This window comes from Falco rusticolus, chromosome 12 (genome assembly GCF_015220075.1).
Source record: "Falco rusticolus isolate bFalRus1 chromosome 12, bFalRus1.pri, whole genome shotgun sequence".
NCBI classification, from domain to species: domain Eukaryota; kingdom Metazoa; phylum Chordata; class Aves; order Falconiformes; family Falconidae; genus Falco; species Falco rusticolus.
The window spans coordinates 17,062,755-17,078,326 of NC_051198.1; the positions used below are offsets into that span (position 1 = coordinate 17,062,755).

The 15,572-nt window shown below is 44.0% G+C and overlaps 1 long non-coding RNA gene across 1 annotated transcript in view; it reads left to right on the forward strand.

Annotated features, from left to right (window-relative positions):
- The first annotated feature begins 287 nt into the window (after positions 1-287).
- Positions 288-15,572, forward strand: part of LOC119156117 — a 40,537-nt gene continuing 25,252 nt past the window's right edge. Inside the window, exon 1 of the long non-coding RNA XR_005106975.1 lies at positions 288-800. This is a non-coding gene — a long non-coding RNA (uncharacterized LOC119156117). The remainder of the gene's footprint in view (positions 801-15,572) is intronic.

Genomic DNA, 15,572 nt, shown 5'->3' on the forward strand with positions numbered 1-15,572 from the left:
CATTTATTGTTCTGCCGTAAGGAGGCTGGCTGCACCAAATCCAGGGGCAAACCTGGAAGCGAAAGGAAGGCTCCAACCCACAAGACAGCTGAAACTTGCTTCCTGTTAAGCAACTTCATCCTGGGGCCCTCTAGCCAGAGTTTTTTCTGAACTAGAAGCTGGGGCTTTTTGAAAGGCTGTGAGGTCAGCTTTGTTGCAAAAAGTTTGCTCAGGCTCTTTTCAGTTAATTGCTGATTTCAGACCTCAGCTGTACATTTTGAGCCCAAACTATGCTCCTACCTGTAAACACGCTTAACAAACCTGATCAAAACCTTTATTAATTAATCTATCTATTTATTTATTTATCTTTTCCCCTGCAGCGGAAGGCTGAGGAGCGGGGCCGAGGGCAAGGGCAGCGCAGCTGAAGGGAAGCAGAACGGGCCCGCCGAGCCGCAGCCGAGCGCATCAGCCAGACCCTGCGGCTCCCCGCGCCCGCCCAGCAGCCTCAAAGGGCACGCACCCTGCGCCTCGGCGCTGCTGGAAGGCGGGCCGCCGCGCCGCTTGCGACACGCGTCCGACTCAGCTGCTCCCTCGCCGTGCCGGTGAGCCCCGGGACTGCCCCGGCGCTACCCCGGGGCTGCCCGCGCAGCCGCTCGGGAGCGGCGTGGGGCGGTGGCGGGAGCCCAGCCCCGCCTGCCGCACGGCAGGGCAGGGCCGGGGGCAGGTTGAGAGCACGGGGAGCAACAGCCGAAGGGACGTCACTGGCTGGCTCTCAGAGCAAGAGACGAAGAATCGTTGGAGAGCTTCAGTGCGATGCAGGGGTGAGTGATACAAGCCTTTCTGTAAGAGGGAGAGGGGTGTTATAGGTGGGTTTTCATGCTCTGAAGAGTGCAGTGTTATTTTCATTTATTTTCACCTGCACAGTCCCAGAGGAAGTGTTGCTCCGATTAAAAAACCTGTAATAGTTTGTGAAGAATGATTTGCAAGTTGTAATTATAAGGGGTGAGGTGGGATAGGAGGGGAAAAAGAAATTTCTTTTGCTGAAGTGCAGAAGTGTCCCAGCTGCTCAGCAACCTGTGTGTGGTCAGGTGTGCTCCCTGCCACTCTGAGCTGGGCAGGCACAGGGCAGGGGAGAAGGGTGGTGTCAGTGAAGGTGGGACTCCTGCCGCCTTGTTTTATGGAGCAATTTGTCTGTGGCAAATGTTAGGTGCAGTTCTGCTAGTTGTATAAAGGGTTGCTGTTATTCTAGATTGGATGCTTTTGCTCCAAGTCTTCTTTGGGACTGGTTTAAAGGCCACTGGTTTAAAGTACACTTGTTAGCAGTCATGAGCAGCCAGCTTCTAGGTACTGCATGTGCTCTGGGTTTGGGGCAAGTGGGGAGAAGAGAGTTTTGGGTCTTCTGATACCCCTTTTTTAGATTAATATAAGCTTTGCTGGAGAAAAATGTTTTAGGTCCCGCTTGCAGCCTTCAGCTTTATAAACTGCTTTGTAAGTCTTACAGAATGAGTTAAGTTCCTAGTTGCATTACAGTTGTGGAGATGACTCTCTGATTTACAAAACCAGGGTGTAAAAAGTGTGTGGTTGTGTGTGCAGGTGCCTGGTCCTTCTTCTCAGTGGTGGTAAGTGAGGCCTGACTGGTGAAGTGCTTGCACCTGGGATGCAACTGATCACAGCCAGGTGTGGGCTCAGCTTCCTTAGAGGAGCCTCACACCCTAAATCCCAGTGCTCTTTATCGTCTTTCGTTTTTTTTCCAAAGACCCAAACCACCTGGCCTAAATTACTGTAATGTTCTTGGATTACTCTTTTGTCTGTGCTTGGTTGTGTAAGGGCTAGCTTTGACATGTATTGCATGTTTAAAGCAAGATACTTTACCTCTCTGTAGACATGCACTGTGTTGGCATAAACACATGTGTTCTTGCCTTTTCCCTACAAAATCAGGTGTTTGTAGTTCTGTGATTAGGTTAATTAACTCTGTGCTTTTGGGTTCCTTTCTTCTGGTTTGGAGCTTGGGAACTGTAGCTGCTTAGCACTTCAAGGACTCAACTTCTTTCAAGCTACTTGAAATATCCAGCTTTGGATGTGTATTACTGAAGTGATCATTTGTCTTCTTTAAAAGCCATGGTCTCTTGAGGTACGTTGTTGCTTTATTGTTGTGAAGAGAATTTCAAAATCCTGCCTCGGTGCTTTTGCCCAAGCACCTTACCAAGTAGGTAGCCTCAATGCTACAACCTGGTCCAACTTTCACTGAAACCAGTGAAAAATCATTTTTTAACCTCAGTGGTAGCTGGGTTAGCTGTTCTGGCTTGCAAAAGTACTTGAGTATTACCACTGTAAAGGCCAGTGGGATAGCATAGCTGTAAAAGCCTCTTCACAGCCACTGTGAAAGTCTTATTACAGCCACAAAACTTCCCAGGTATGCATGCTGGGCAGCAACTTTTATCTGAGTTGTTTGGTGTTTCCCGTGGTGTTCTTCTGTTGGAAGCAGAAGCTGGTGGAGTGTTTGTTGGAGGGATTTTTGAGTACGGCAGTAACAGAAGTGAGAAAATAGGTCCTTGTTTGCTTCCTTCTGCACCCCTGAAATCACAGTAAGGAACTTCAACTTCCATTAAGAGATCTCCCCCCGTATTCTTTTTTGTGTGTTCTGCCCCCAAAAGTCTCACTGCTGTTGTGAAACTCCTGATATCCACGTGGGTTAACCTTACTGGGGAAAAAAATGGAGTGTGTGACCTTTTTCAACAGCTTAGTGAAATTAATGAAACCAGACTTTAGTTAAATTGGTCACCAGCATGAACAAAGATGGCTTCATGTGAATGCTTGAAGGAGAAAGAGATGGGGGAAAAGGGTGAGGTGCATCTCTTAAGATGCTGAGGGTGGTTCTGGTTGAAGGAATAGAATTCACTAGAGTCAAGTTTCTTTCACTGCGGTGAACGTGTCTGCAGGCTTTGCCACCTGCAAGGCAAGAGCAGCTGTTGAGTGTGATGCTGTGCAGCTGGACTCAGGGCCTTAGTGGGATACTCATGTATGTGCATCAGGATCTTGATGCTGAACTGATCTGAGGCAGTACTATGCTTACAACCGTTCCTCCGTCTCTAGTCTGGTAAACATTTCTCCAGTGCTCCTGAAGGGCAGTCTGCATCTGTCCTTGTTGCGCTGCTACTCTGCGTGACTCCAGTACAAACACCATTGCCCCTGGTCCCCAAGAGCTCTGGGTGCTGCTTCCTGCATGTGGCTCTGCCTTCGGCATTGGTGTGAGTAGGGATAAATGGCTTTTAGGACTTGGGTTATTTCCAACGAAGTTGTCTTCTGAGTGTAACCACCCAAAATTTGGGGTCTTGGCTCCAGGGCCTGGGAGCCACTGTCAATCAGCTGGTGCTCCGGCTGGAAATACCAGTATCAAAACAATGAGTCTAAAGCATGGAGGGGTTGGAAGCAGTGGGAATTAGTGGAACATTTTACCACTTTACAAAAGCCCAGAAGAACCTTTGTCTTTGGGGGAAAATGCTACGTAAATTGCAGATATTTTTTTTTTCTGTGCTGGTATCTGGTCCTGCAGAACTTGTGCAATAGTCTCTCACCATGGTCTTGCTGCTGGTGAACTCAGGAGCGAGGAAAAGTGTTGTTGTCTGCTGTAAAACTGATGGTGTGTTTAAAGATGAGCATGTGCTTAACTGTATACTTTTTTATTGGACTAAATCCACGTGCAGAACGCTGTTTCTTATGTTATAGCATCTGTAAATGGGAAATAATATTTCCCTCCCCTTTGAAGCTTGCAAGAGGCTAACTTGTAATTTTTGACATATAGCCAAGATTATTTTTTTTTTGATGAACAGTTGCTATTTAAACATCGAGCTTCTTCGGTACATACAGTAAAACGGGGCAGAAAACAGCTGTTAAGAAGAACGCCCTCTGTGAATCATCTCTAGTCCAAGATTGCCCTCTCTTGGAGATTATCAGTTGCTGCAGCGGGCTCAGAGGGGTCTCTCACGTCGTGTCATCCCTGCTTTGTAACTGACCCTTCCTTTTACACCTGTTTTGGGTTTTGGTTTTGTTGTTGGTTTTGGTTTTTTTCTTTTTTCCCCAATGTTGGTTGTCCTTTGGAGGAAATGCTAGAAGTTTAAAAATAATTCAAGACACTTGCTGATGTGTTCACCCCAGCATAGACAACTGTCTTTTAAGTGATTTTATTATTTTTTTCCCCCCTTCCTTCAGAAACAAGGGAGGATGATGGAAGATCAGAGATAGAACAACCTTTTAAACCATTACCATTTGCTTAAATGTAACAAGAGTAGAGTACCAAGGAGCAAAAGGGATGTAGATGACCAAACCAAGCTGAATTTTTGGAGGGATTTCAACATCAAAGTACTTCAACACCGTAGGAATCTTCCCCTGTGCTAGTATGCAGTGTTTTAAATCTCCTAGCTGATCATACATGATTTTGAATTGTATTCTACTTAAATGTTTCCGGTAACATCTTTTTAGTAATATGACCAGGCCAACAAGAAGGAATATGGACTAAAAGTTGTCTTTGGCTAAAACAGCATTGAAATGTTTGTTTAGATTGAGCTAGACTGGCATCTTGGGCTAGTAGACCTGCTTATCCAACCTTATTCTGGTGCCTACAACACAAAATATTTATTTTATTCATCTGTCAAGGTTAAAAAAAAGAAAAAATTCTCCAAGGTGATTTAAGGTGACAAACTTAGTCTGGTTGGTTTGCAGAACACTCTCCTACCTTGCTGCTAAAAGTCTGTCTTGGTAGATTTTGGCGAGTAGCTTATTTGCTTTAAGCAGAAAAGGTATGTGAACATTTCTGCTGACCTAGGAGGTTAATTTTATTTTACTGCAATGCTCTCCTGGAGCCTGATTTTTGCCCCATTTCAGGGGATATCCTGAGGCCAGAGAGATTCTTCCTCTGATCCATGTTCCTGGCCAAGAGAAATATGCCCTTGACACTGAAAGTATACCAACAGGCAGAAGACAGTAAGGCTCGCAGAAGGGAGGCAATCCAGAGCAGTGCTGTAGGCAGCTTGGTAAGACCATTACAGCTTACATTGGTTTTGCTTAACTTGTTTTCAGGGGCATCTTCTCAGAGTGAGCCTGCCTACCTTTGGGTTGAGAACTGCAAAGGGCTAAAATACTTTTTGGCTTATTTGGGGTCAAATTATTTGTCACTTCTTGATGGAGTACTGGAAACTTGGGCTCACCCCAGCATGATCTTGTATCTGTGCTGGATATGGATTCAGACAAGCCTTTAGTTGTCACGTATTCCCAACAGTGTTCTTCAGCTCACTGAATTGGTATTTGTGTCGGTTCTGCTACAGCAATTCCAATGGAGAAAATGCTTTTTCTTCTTCCAGGAGAACAAGGAAATTAATTGATTAACTCTTGTTGACTCACCAAAGTTGTGGCATCCTTCAAAGACATCCAACTTAAAAAGGGGTATTCTGAGTTTCTGTCTCTAACAAAAGTAGCTTTTCAAGGGTGAAATAAGTTATCCACTGTGTTCTTCCTGTGCAGTAAACGCTCCCTCTGTCTATTAAGACTAGAAAATGCCCAGCTTTTGTGTTCTTTGCACAAGCTGATGTCTGAGAACATTCTCCTGCGGTGGTGGGGGCATGTTCTTTCCAGAGCCTGTAGGGGGTGGAAAATTATTTTGACCTCAAACCTTAATTCAGAGGTGCTGAATATGTAGCCACTCTAATAGCAGGAGTTTTAAGAGCATCATTCCCTCAGATGCTTTAGACTTTAAGCTATGGTGGAATAAACATTTTAAGATCAGTTTTTCTCAAGACCCTTGGCTACCATCAGAACTGGATCCAATCAGAACAGTACTTGTTACAGGTTAGAATAGCTGCTGCAAGATTTGGCTTGGGGTTTGAATTTATGTGGGCTTCAATTACTTGTAACTATGGTGGTATTTCCGCACAGAAAATGGAAATAAGTAGCTAGTCAGTTGTCTTGTAGTGTTTAGCACATCTCACTGTTTTGTAAATACTAGGACAGCCTGTAGTTATATATATATATATAGATAGATAGATACGCCTGGTGTTCTTTGGATGTTTTCAGGTCCTAGGCTTGTGGTTTTTAACCAGTGAGGTCTCAGCATGTTTCAGGTGAGGCACGAGGCTAAACTTACTCTCTTGTCTCCCCTTTCTTACCGGAGAGGAAAATCAGCAGCACAGGAAGACCAGGGTGTTTTTTAGCACCTGCTACACTGAGATGTTTGGTCTGATATGGCTGTGTCAAAGTCCTTCTTTCTCCAATGCCCTCTGCAGCTTGACATGCTGCTGCTCCTGCTTTTCAAATAAGCTGAGAAGGAAGGAAGTGGCATGCCTCCTGCAAGCAAAAATTCTTATACTGCACAAATAACATTTTCTACTTTCTCACTTCCAGCACTGAACCTCTTGTGTGACGTTCATTGCTCCTCCCTCTCAGTGTTATTTTCATTCACAGACAGCTACAGTAACTCTCTTCGAGGCTCTTAACATCTCAGTCTTCACTGTTTCCTCCCATCCAGATCCAATTTCACATAAATGCAGATGGGGACAAGGAGCAAGAGGGAGAGGAAAAGAAGGTAACAGCCTAGTAGGGACAGCAGCTGGGTGGAATGGAAGACTTGCTGGTAAAGACTATTCTGGGAGGCTCATCAGATGAGTCTTTTGCCTTACTCCCTTTTGCAGTACGAGGGGAGCATGCTGGTGCTTTCGACCTTCTGAAGGGTGATGTCCTTGCAGTCTCCTTTCTGGTGATGAAGAGAGCACTCACAGGGCTGGAAGGTGGTTTAGTTGGCCAGTGATGTGCAGGCTCCTGTGAAACTTACCCTTGGCTTCACTACCCCGAGGGGCTGTACAGAAAGTTTCTGCTGTGATTTGAAATCTCAGGGTTCCATGTCCAAGAGAGCAAGTGAAGGAGATCCGGTGTCAGTGCAAAGACCGGTTTTTATAAAAACAAAAAGGCAGGTGAGGAGAGGGATTTCGGTGGGGCACAGCTACAGATTGTGCTGTGAGCTAAAATGTGCTGTCTGGTTTCCTGCACAGCCACTTGCGTCTAATGGTGTGGCTGAGCTCTGGCTGCAGCCTGTCCCTCCATGAGGTATTAATGCTGTCTTTCCTTTCCCTACCTATTGTCAGGACTCTTACAAGAGCCTAATAGCCCTGAGGCCGCTGTCTTTGTCAAAATGGGATTGAAATCAGGCAGCTAGGTTTAAAAAGGGAAAATAAACCCCAGACCTCCTCTGGGAAGAGGGGCAAGAAGGACAGCAGAAATTACTGAATTTGCTGCTTCTGCTTCTACTTCAACAAATGTGGTAAGATAATTTTTCTTAGAACAGCTCAGGATTTTGCATTATTGAAGGGTTTTTTTGGAGTTGTGTTGGGGTTTTATGTTTTTTTTTTTTAACCTGATGACTTATTTTGATGTCTGACTACAGGTAAAAGATATCCAAAAATCCTAAACCAGTATCTTTAACAATTGTTTCATATGTGATATAAAAACACCCATACAAAACACATCGAAAGAGCAGAAAGTACTTAATTTTTTCCCTGTGGGCTCTGTCCCTGTTTATCAGCAAGGCAAGCCACCAAACGAGTAGCAAAGCCAATGATGTTTTAATCCAGTTGACCTGCGATCTGTTTTGCTGCTGGCTCACCTACTGCACTGACCCCTGTTTGCCCCATCCTTGCATGTCTGGGGTCAGCACTGGGGCCTGGGGTAGGAAGGAGTATTTGCAGTGACTAGTGAAGAGGCACATCCATACTGGCTGCTACCAGCCGAGGAGTGTTCTAGCTAAGTTCCTCCTTTGCTTTCCCCAAATGAGGCATGAATTTGACCGTAGCCCACCTTCTCAGCTGCTAATTCTCGGGAGGTGAGTTGGGATTTTATCCGAGATTTCCTGTATCAAATTTGATTGAAATTGGCTAGCAGATTAAAAAATACTCTCAGCCGATGAGGTAAACAGACCGCAAAAAAAATATACCTTTTTTAGAAACTGAGGAAAAAAAAAAAGAGCCTAGCAGAGCTTAGGGATCCTTTTGCAAGATGTTGGGGTTTTTTTCCTACTGGAAGTTAGCTGAGAAATTAAAACCATTTGACTCTGACATATGTACAAATACAGAACCAAGCCTAGAAATCTGTGGGAAAAATGGAGCATCCGCTTTGCTCGGACTCCGAAGCCGTTCCCCAAAAGGTGGCAGTCTCTGCTAGCAGGAATGTGTCTCCTCCTGGCAGATGGATGCTTTTCCTTAAGGTTCGTTCAGTTCTGTGTTCTGCATTGGCTAGGTTTTTTCCCTCCCCTCCTCCCCCATAACCTTTATCTTTCAAACGAGACCAGCAGCCTGTATATTTGACAAATATTTGTCTAGCACTGTAAGTGCACACAGACTTAAAAATGACCTTTGAGTTAAACCAGAGCAGATTCCCACACAAAAAGGAATTAGTTTTAGTTAGGGTGGGTTTTTTTTCCTAAGCTGTATAAACAGAAATTATTAGAATGCATGCTATGAATGCTTCATCTCTGCATCTGTGGCTGGGCTTCCACAGCTTTTTTAAAATGTCATCACAGCTATAACCATTCCCTAAAAACCATGCTGAAGGCCTGGACCCGTGCTATCCAGTTAAAAGGGAAGCTTCCTGACTTCTTCAGTTTACATGGTTTGGGGTCACATCTGAAGGACCTGAAGCTGTCCCTGTATCATAATGCAGACCCTGTGGAGCTGGCACTTTTTGCTTACCAATGTTTTTCTGGTGGAGCTGTGTTTTACTTCCTTGCCTGCACTCTATAGCTACACAGGCGTGTTTTTTCCTGAGCCGCCACTGGGTCTGATGGTAAGAAGCCTGTGGATCCTCCTGCAAAATCTGACCAGTGGTGATCACAAGATGAGGGGGAATGCAGTTCACACCCTGATGTTTCCACCCCCCAGTCCCATCACATCCTTACACACATGATTTCCTCATCTACTTCTATAGTCGTCTCAATGAAGAGCCCAATGAATCTAAGGAAAAGAGTGGAAAATGTCTGAAGAAGCAGTTAATTCTGTCCTTCCACGTGAGTTCAGAACCCCAGGTTTACCTCTTGGGACACTCAAAGGCATGTGCTAGTTGTTGCTTAAAAAGAAATGGAAAACCAGACTGTCCAGAATGGATCTATTGCACTTAGGAGCCTGACAATTGTATTTCAGCCCCTTTTTGAGGTAGGGCTAAATTAACAAGGGTATTTTAGAGACAAATTCACTGAGACTAGAGCTGTTTCTGCTGTGCAGGCATTCTAAAGTAGCTTTGTCTTCACTGCATGACCATGTCGGTCTGGTTGGAATGAAAGGTTCTTCATAGGAGTAGTAATTCAAACTAGTGTGGTATCACTAGAAATTTCATTTAACTAAGCTGTTTGTATCAGTGAGTCTATTCTATGACTGTCTTATCATTATTTTTTTTTTTTAAATACTCATTAGTTAACAAATCTGACTTACCTCCACTCAAAAATTACATGACTTAGAACGAAAACCTGGATTTTCTGGGGGGTGTTGGGTTTGTTTGTATGTTTTAAGAACTGAGTTTGCCAGGCCATGAGGAACGAGTGAGTACAAAATCCAGATGCTTGCCTTGCTACTGATTTTTGGAAGAGCTTTTGGTTCCACTGTTGCCTGCAGTGAGGTTTCACACAATGGGATAAATAGTCAAAAGCCAGCAGCACAGAAAAGGGCTAAGGGCAGCTCTGCATCAGAGAAGGTAGATCAGAGCTGGAGAAGATTCAGAGCAGAGCAGCAGTAGTTGTCAAAGGCACTGAACAGCTTCTGTACAGTGGCAGGTAGGCTTGGGATGCACTTTCTTGGGAAAGAAACAAGTGAGAAAGGATGGATAAAAGTCTTTTGATGCCGCAGGGAAGGAGAAGATTAAAGGGAATTAGTTGTTTGCACTGCTTATAATACGACATTCAGGGGACATGAAAAATTTTAGTGGGTTTGTGTTTTAAAGCAAGGGAAGGTCGTTTGTAACATCAGCTAAGCTGTTGAACAGAGGCTAGAGGTGCTAGAACTTCTTATGGGTTCAAGAGTCCTGTGAGACTCCTTAAACCCAGGAGAGCTGTGAATTGTGTTGACTCTGGAAGAGAGTAATCTGGTGAGGTGTTGCCACATGCTTGTGCCAGTATTACACTTTTTTTTTTTCCCCAAGGACCTGGTATTTGCTGGTGTTGGAAACAGGCTAATGTAGGCTGCACAGACTGATGTGGCCAAAAGATGGTCCCATCCACTATGGGTGTTGTGATTTTGAATTGCTGTAATAACTGATTTTCATGTGGGTGAGAACCAGTTCAAAAGTCAAATTAGTACAGTCTTTAAAGGTTTTCATTCTTTCTTTTTAAGCAATCATGACTTCTAAGTATCTTTCCTCCTTCTAAAGAAATATTTCACATGCGTAATAGGAAATTAGATGATCCAGATCATTTCACAATCAGTGTAGAATTTGCTTCCTTTTTTACCCACCCCACCCCCACGCCCCGGTCTTCTTGGCTTGGCATGCTGCAGTTCCTCACTAGGGGCCAGATTCTGGGAGATGAATGTCCCAACTCCCACAGAAAATTTCCTGGAGGCATTTGGCAGAGGAAAAAACATTATTTTTTTATATTAGAGAGGAGTTTTTTTCTTTGTCTTTGTTTTCTCTTTCTTTTTTTTTTTTTTCCCTAAACTGATCACATTCTGCAGCATTTGTTTTGCTCATGTCTTGAATAAACCAAACAAGGAAAAAAAGAAAAAATAAACAACACGCCACACCACCCCCAGCTAGCCGATTCCTCCCTTGTGGATAGAAGTACAATGTCCGTGTTGGCCCTGTGCACATTGCAGAGTTACTTCTATGCAAACAAGCTGCCACTGCTATTGAAATAATTCATGAAAGTGTTTCCATTTAGTTTTTCAAAACTCTTCTTTTCTTTCTTTCCAAGTTAAATTTCTGTTTATTGTTGTCAGCTGGCATTTGAGACCCACTGAAACACTGGAAACCTACTTGGTTAGGTGCTATCTTAAGCTTTCTGGGGTGACGGAATGGTCAGTAATCTTTGTCCCAAAGACTTTTGGCTTAAATTAGATGAGACTGTCCCTTTTAAAAAAATATAATCAAACAACAAAATAACCCAGCCATAACTTGTGAGGCATTAATAAAGTTACATAAGTATAACTTTTTTTCTTTGTTATATTTCTATAATCTGCTAGGGAATAAATTTCCTAATCAGATAAGGAAAGGAATGAATGTTAAATGCACATTACTTTAAAATAGACCTGGAGTTTCAGTTTCTTTGAATCTCTGTTGCAAAGACGTTTGGATCAAAGCTTATTTCTTTAATGACAAATAAATTGCATTAAATACAATTATATGCCTTTCATGAAGATTCAAAGACAAAGCTTGTCAGCCATGCAAATTTTTTGGTATATGCACTACAGGTTTCTTCTGGGCTGGGCAACTTCTAATTTAATTTAAGAAATGAGTGGGGGAGAATCATTTATAATAATAAAATCACTGTTTCAGAAGAAGAGAGTAGGAGCTTGTTTACTGCCTTCAAGTGGGCTTTAGATCAGAAGCAAAATTATCAAAGTTATCTCTAATGCTCTTAAAATTATTGTAATAAACTTCCTTTTCTTCTCTTCAGTATCCACGTGGAAAATCTTGTAATCTCTGCTAATTTTGAGGCAACAGTTTCCCTGACTTTATTAGAGGCTTTCCAGAACTGTGTTAATGAAACAATGAGACATGACAGGTTGGGTGTTATGGGCTAATAACAATCTGCCTTGGACGTTAATGGCATTTGGCTCACAGCCTCCTGGTAATAGGCAGCGTGTGCACTAACTGCCCAGGTGTAGCGTTATTAATCCACTTTGGTTTACTCCAGGCTGTTCGTGCATCATCAAACCATTTGGCCCTTCGTTCTTCAGCCCCAGCGTAGACCAGTGTTTGAGAACAGCAAGATTTTGCCAAATAACAGTAATGCATCTTAACATAGGGACTCTTTCTGATGCATTACCTTGTGGTGTGCAGGGGGGGCAGGAGCAGAGATGGGATGAGTGGAGCCTTCCCCCTCCTCCCCAGGCCACAGTGTGCCCAGCACACCTGGTGCCACACTTCCTCACCTGATGCAAGGCTGCGGCTGGGCATGGGCACAGAATTGTGCTTTGCAGCCTTCTCCCCTGTCCCGCTCACCTCAGGAGTTGGTAGACTGGGCTGAGCCACTTCTGCTGCACACCTTGCAAAGGCTTCAACTTTGACGATTAAACCTCAGGGATGAAGGGGCTGAAATACCATGCGAAGCAGGCGGGAGCAGTCTGCCCGCAGGCCTCCCTTCTCCAGGGCTTGGAGGCTTTTACGGGTGGATGCGTTTCAGCCATGGGGTGAAATGAGCAGGGGTGGAGGCAGGGGCAGAAGCAAAGTAGCACAGGATTGCGTGAGGTAGGACAGGCTCCTGGTGACACTGATGTGGTGGTGCTGTATGTTTGCATTTACCGAGGCAGTGTGCACTCGCAAATGTTACACTTCTTGGTACTTGACCGTTTGTTGTTACTGCAAAGAGAGGTAACAATATGTGACTACTGAATAACAGATGTGTAATTCGTTCAAACCTGTGGGGGGTGGGGAGCATTTTGTTTAGCTGAGGTGTGCTCCTTCTGGAAGAGAAGGAAGCCCAGAGGCTTAAGAACAAACTGTATATATAATTTCTTCAGGTTACAATTCAAATCCTTCTGCTACAGTAAAAATAAGAAAACTGAAACCAAACCACCTACTTACTGTGTTAACCCGGCCAAACAGGCCTTGGGGTATGAAGTAGAGCACTTGAGTATATAAGTTGCTGGGTGGGGATGATGCAGATGCTGCTCTTGAATGACATTCCACTGCCTGCAACTCTGATTTTGTGAGTTACTTAATGAACTCAAGTGCTGCCCTGCATCTGGTAGAAAAGGCCCCAGAAAAACAAAATCAGATCTGATTCTCACCTGGTGAGTTCTGCTTGTGGGTAAACAAGCTTGGGACAGCTGTCATCATGCTGAATATGCAGATAATTAGTATTTCTGTACTTCAGATTGCTTGACTAAGAATCACTTCCAGGGTGAAATACTTGCACTGTTCAGAGGGAAGGGGATACAGTAGTGCTGTATATTTGGTTTAATGTTTGTCTAGTGGAGTGATTTATTAATGTTTAAAATAGGACTTTTTCTTAACAACCATGTAACAAGACTCTGAGGTGGCGATGTCCAGTGTTAAGAATAACCTCTTACATGGGAGGAGAAACTATGAATTTTATAGTGCAAAACAAATCCCTTAAATTCTATCCAGAAAAGGATGGACAGCTGATTTGGAGTGAAGAATATTAAAATTTCGTTGCTGTGTAATACCTCCTGGCCCAATTTTTCTCCGAAACTTCAGTTTCTGAAGAGTAAAGATGCTGCTTCTGTGAGGTTGCTGCTGCTCTGTTGTCCAGATGCATCGATGTCCAAAGGGGTGCCTCCACACAAGAGTGATGCCTGCAGCCTAACTGCGTGGGAGACCAGGTGTGCTGTGCGATGCAGGGGGCTCAGGAAGCTAGAGCTCTATTTCTGGCTTTGTCAAGGACCTGGTGTATGACCTGGGGAAAGGCACTCCGCCTCTCCCTGCCTGTTTCCTTTCCTGTTTATGTAGCCTGCACACTCTTCAGGCAAAGTGTTCTCTGTGTTCAGCTTTGAATGTCTGCTTCCCATCACTAAAGGGCTATGGCCCTTAACATCTGACGGTGGATAAATTAAGAGGTGGGGAGGTCCATCATGATACTGGTCAGGGATTTGCTTGTGAACACCAAATACATCTGCTCTTCCCTGTGAGAAACAAATGGTTCTTTCTGTCGTGACTGTTAAGTTACTCTTTCTCCAGTTAAATTGCCTTGATCAAAGTTCCAGAGGATTGTTAATATAGTAGCCACTGCATTATTTTTTTTAAGGTCAGAATGGACTTGAGAAAATTAGGGTGTTGAAACAATAATTTGCTGCCTATAGGTTGCTCTTGACAATTACAGTACATTATGAAACATACTTGTGGTATGGAGTAGTGACAACAATTTATCTGCAAGTAATAATAATTCAGAAAATGACTACTACTCTGTTCAGGGAAAAATACATGACCAGTGGCCTGAGATGGGTGAGGCGGCTGCATCCCCAGGTCCAAGTGGCAGCGAGGCTGCCTGTATGTTCCCAGGCATTAGTAAAGGCTGCATCCCGCTCCCCTATTTGGCTGAGTAGGGCAGAGGCCCTCTAGTGAGGGATGGGGGAAAAATATATTTGTGGGTTTTGTCCCTGGTCACCAGTAGCCAGCTCCCTTGCGTTCTTGCTCCTAGAGACACTTCTGGCTCCCAGGCCTGTTCACCTTCTCACCAGCTAGTTCAGCTCACTCTTTGCTTGCACTTGCACACTCCCTCACACACCTACACTACACTTACACATAATTAGTAGAGTCCCTCACCCAGTAAAATAGTTAGAAATGAATTTAATAAGAGGACAGGGCAGGGTGCAGCAAGGCAATCGTACCACACAGCCGACTGGTTACATGTGACCAACCTTTTATATCCCCTTACCTCTCTATTTTCCCCACACTTGTTCATCCCAAAATCACCTAAATCCATCACTTTTCCCACCTCTGCTGCCTTCCTTAAACATCCTGTAGTAAGTTTTGTGCAATCTTAAAATGCTTTTCCCCTACATCCCATAATGTGCTCCATATTCCTGGGCAGCAACTTCTCTCCATCCAAAAGGTGCTCTAGTGTTGACCCATCTTGATGGGTCTCACACCTGGACACCAGGGCTGAAGCCCTGCTGGGACAGCCCCAGGAGGGGCCCAGGCACAGTGCCCCTTCTTCTGGGTCTTTAATTTGGCTTCCCGCCTACCCTTGTGCCTCTGTGCTTTTCCAGGATTGTGGATATCAGGCTGTGGTGGGCTCATGGCTCCTGTGATGGGCTTGGGAATAGCCAGAGCAGGGTATTACCTGGGCTTTACTTCCTGCCACTCTCTCTCAGTGCTCATTTGGGCATGTGCAGATGAATTTTTATGACGTAATGTAACACTCCTGAGGTTTTCTTTTTAACTTCAGGAGCAGCTAAGGAAAATGTGACTAAGCAGGAAAACCCAAATCTGTAGTTGGCTGACTTGTGACCAGACAATATGTCTAGTACCTGAGAAACACGTGCATCATCCTTGTCAAAACCATATAGTGAAACCTAAGGCAAACATAGCTACTTTTCCATGTTAACAATTCATTTCTTGCTTGATTTTTTTTAACATCATTCTTCAAACTGTAAGTACAAAACCGTAATTAGTACACAGTACAGATACAGCAACTTCAAAGCCAGAAATCAAGCAATAAACCCTGAGGCAACATAACCACATCTTGGTTGTCACTAGCATGTTACAGAGGCAATAATGATACACCAAAGTGTATGGCTTCGTGGGAAGATATAGGAGGCATTTATGAATGTTACACAATTTTTACACAAAAATTGAAGGGCTTTAATGATGATTATGTTGGTAACAAAGTCCTGGTTCTGTCCTTGTGGTAGTTTAGGTTGCTTATTCTGCTAGTTATTTGTTGT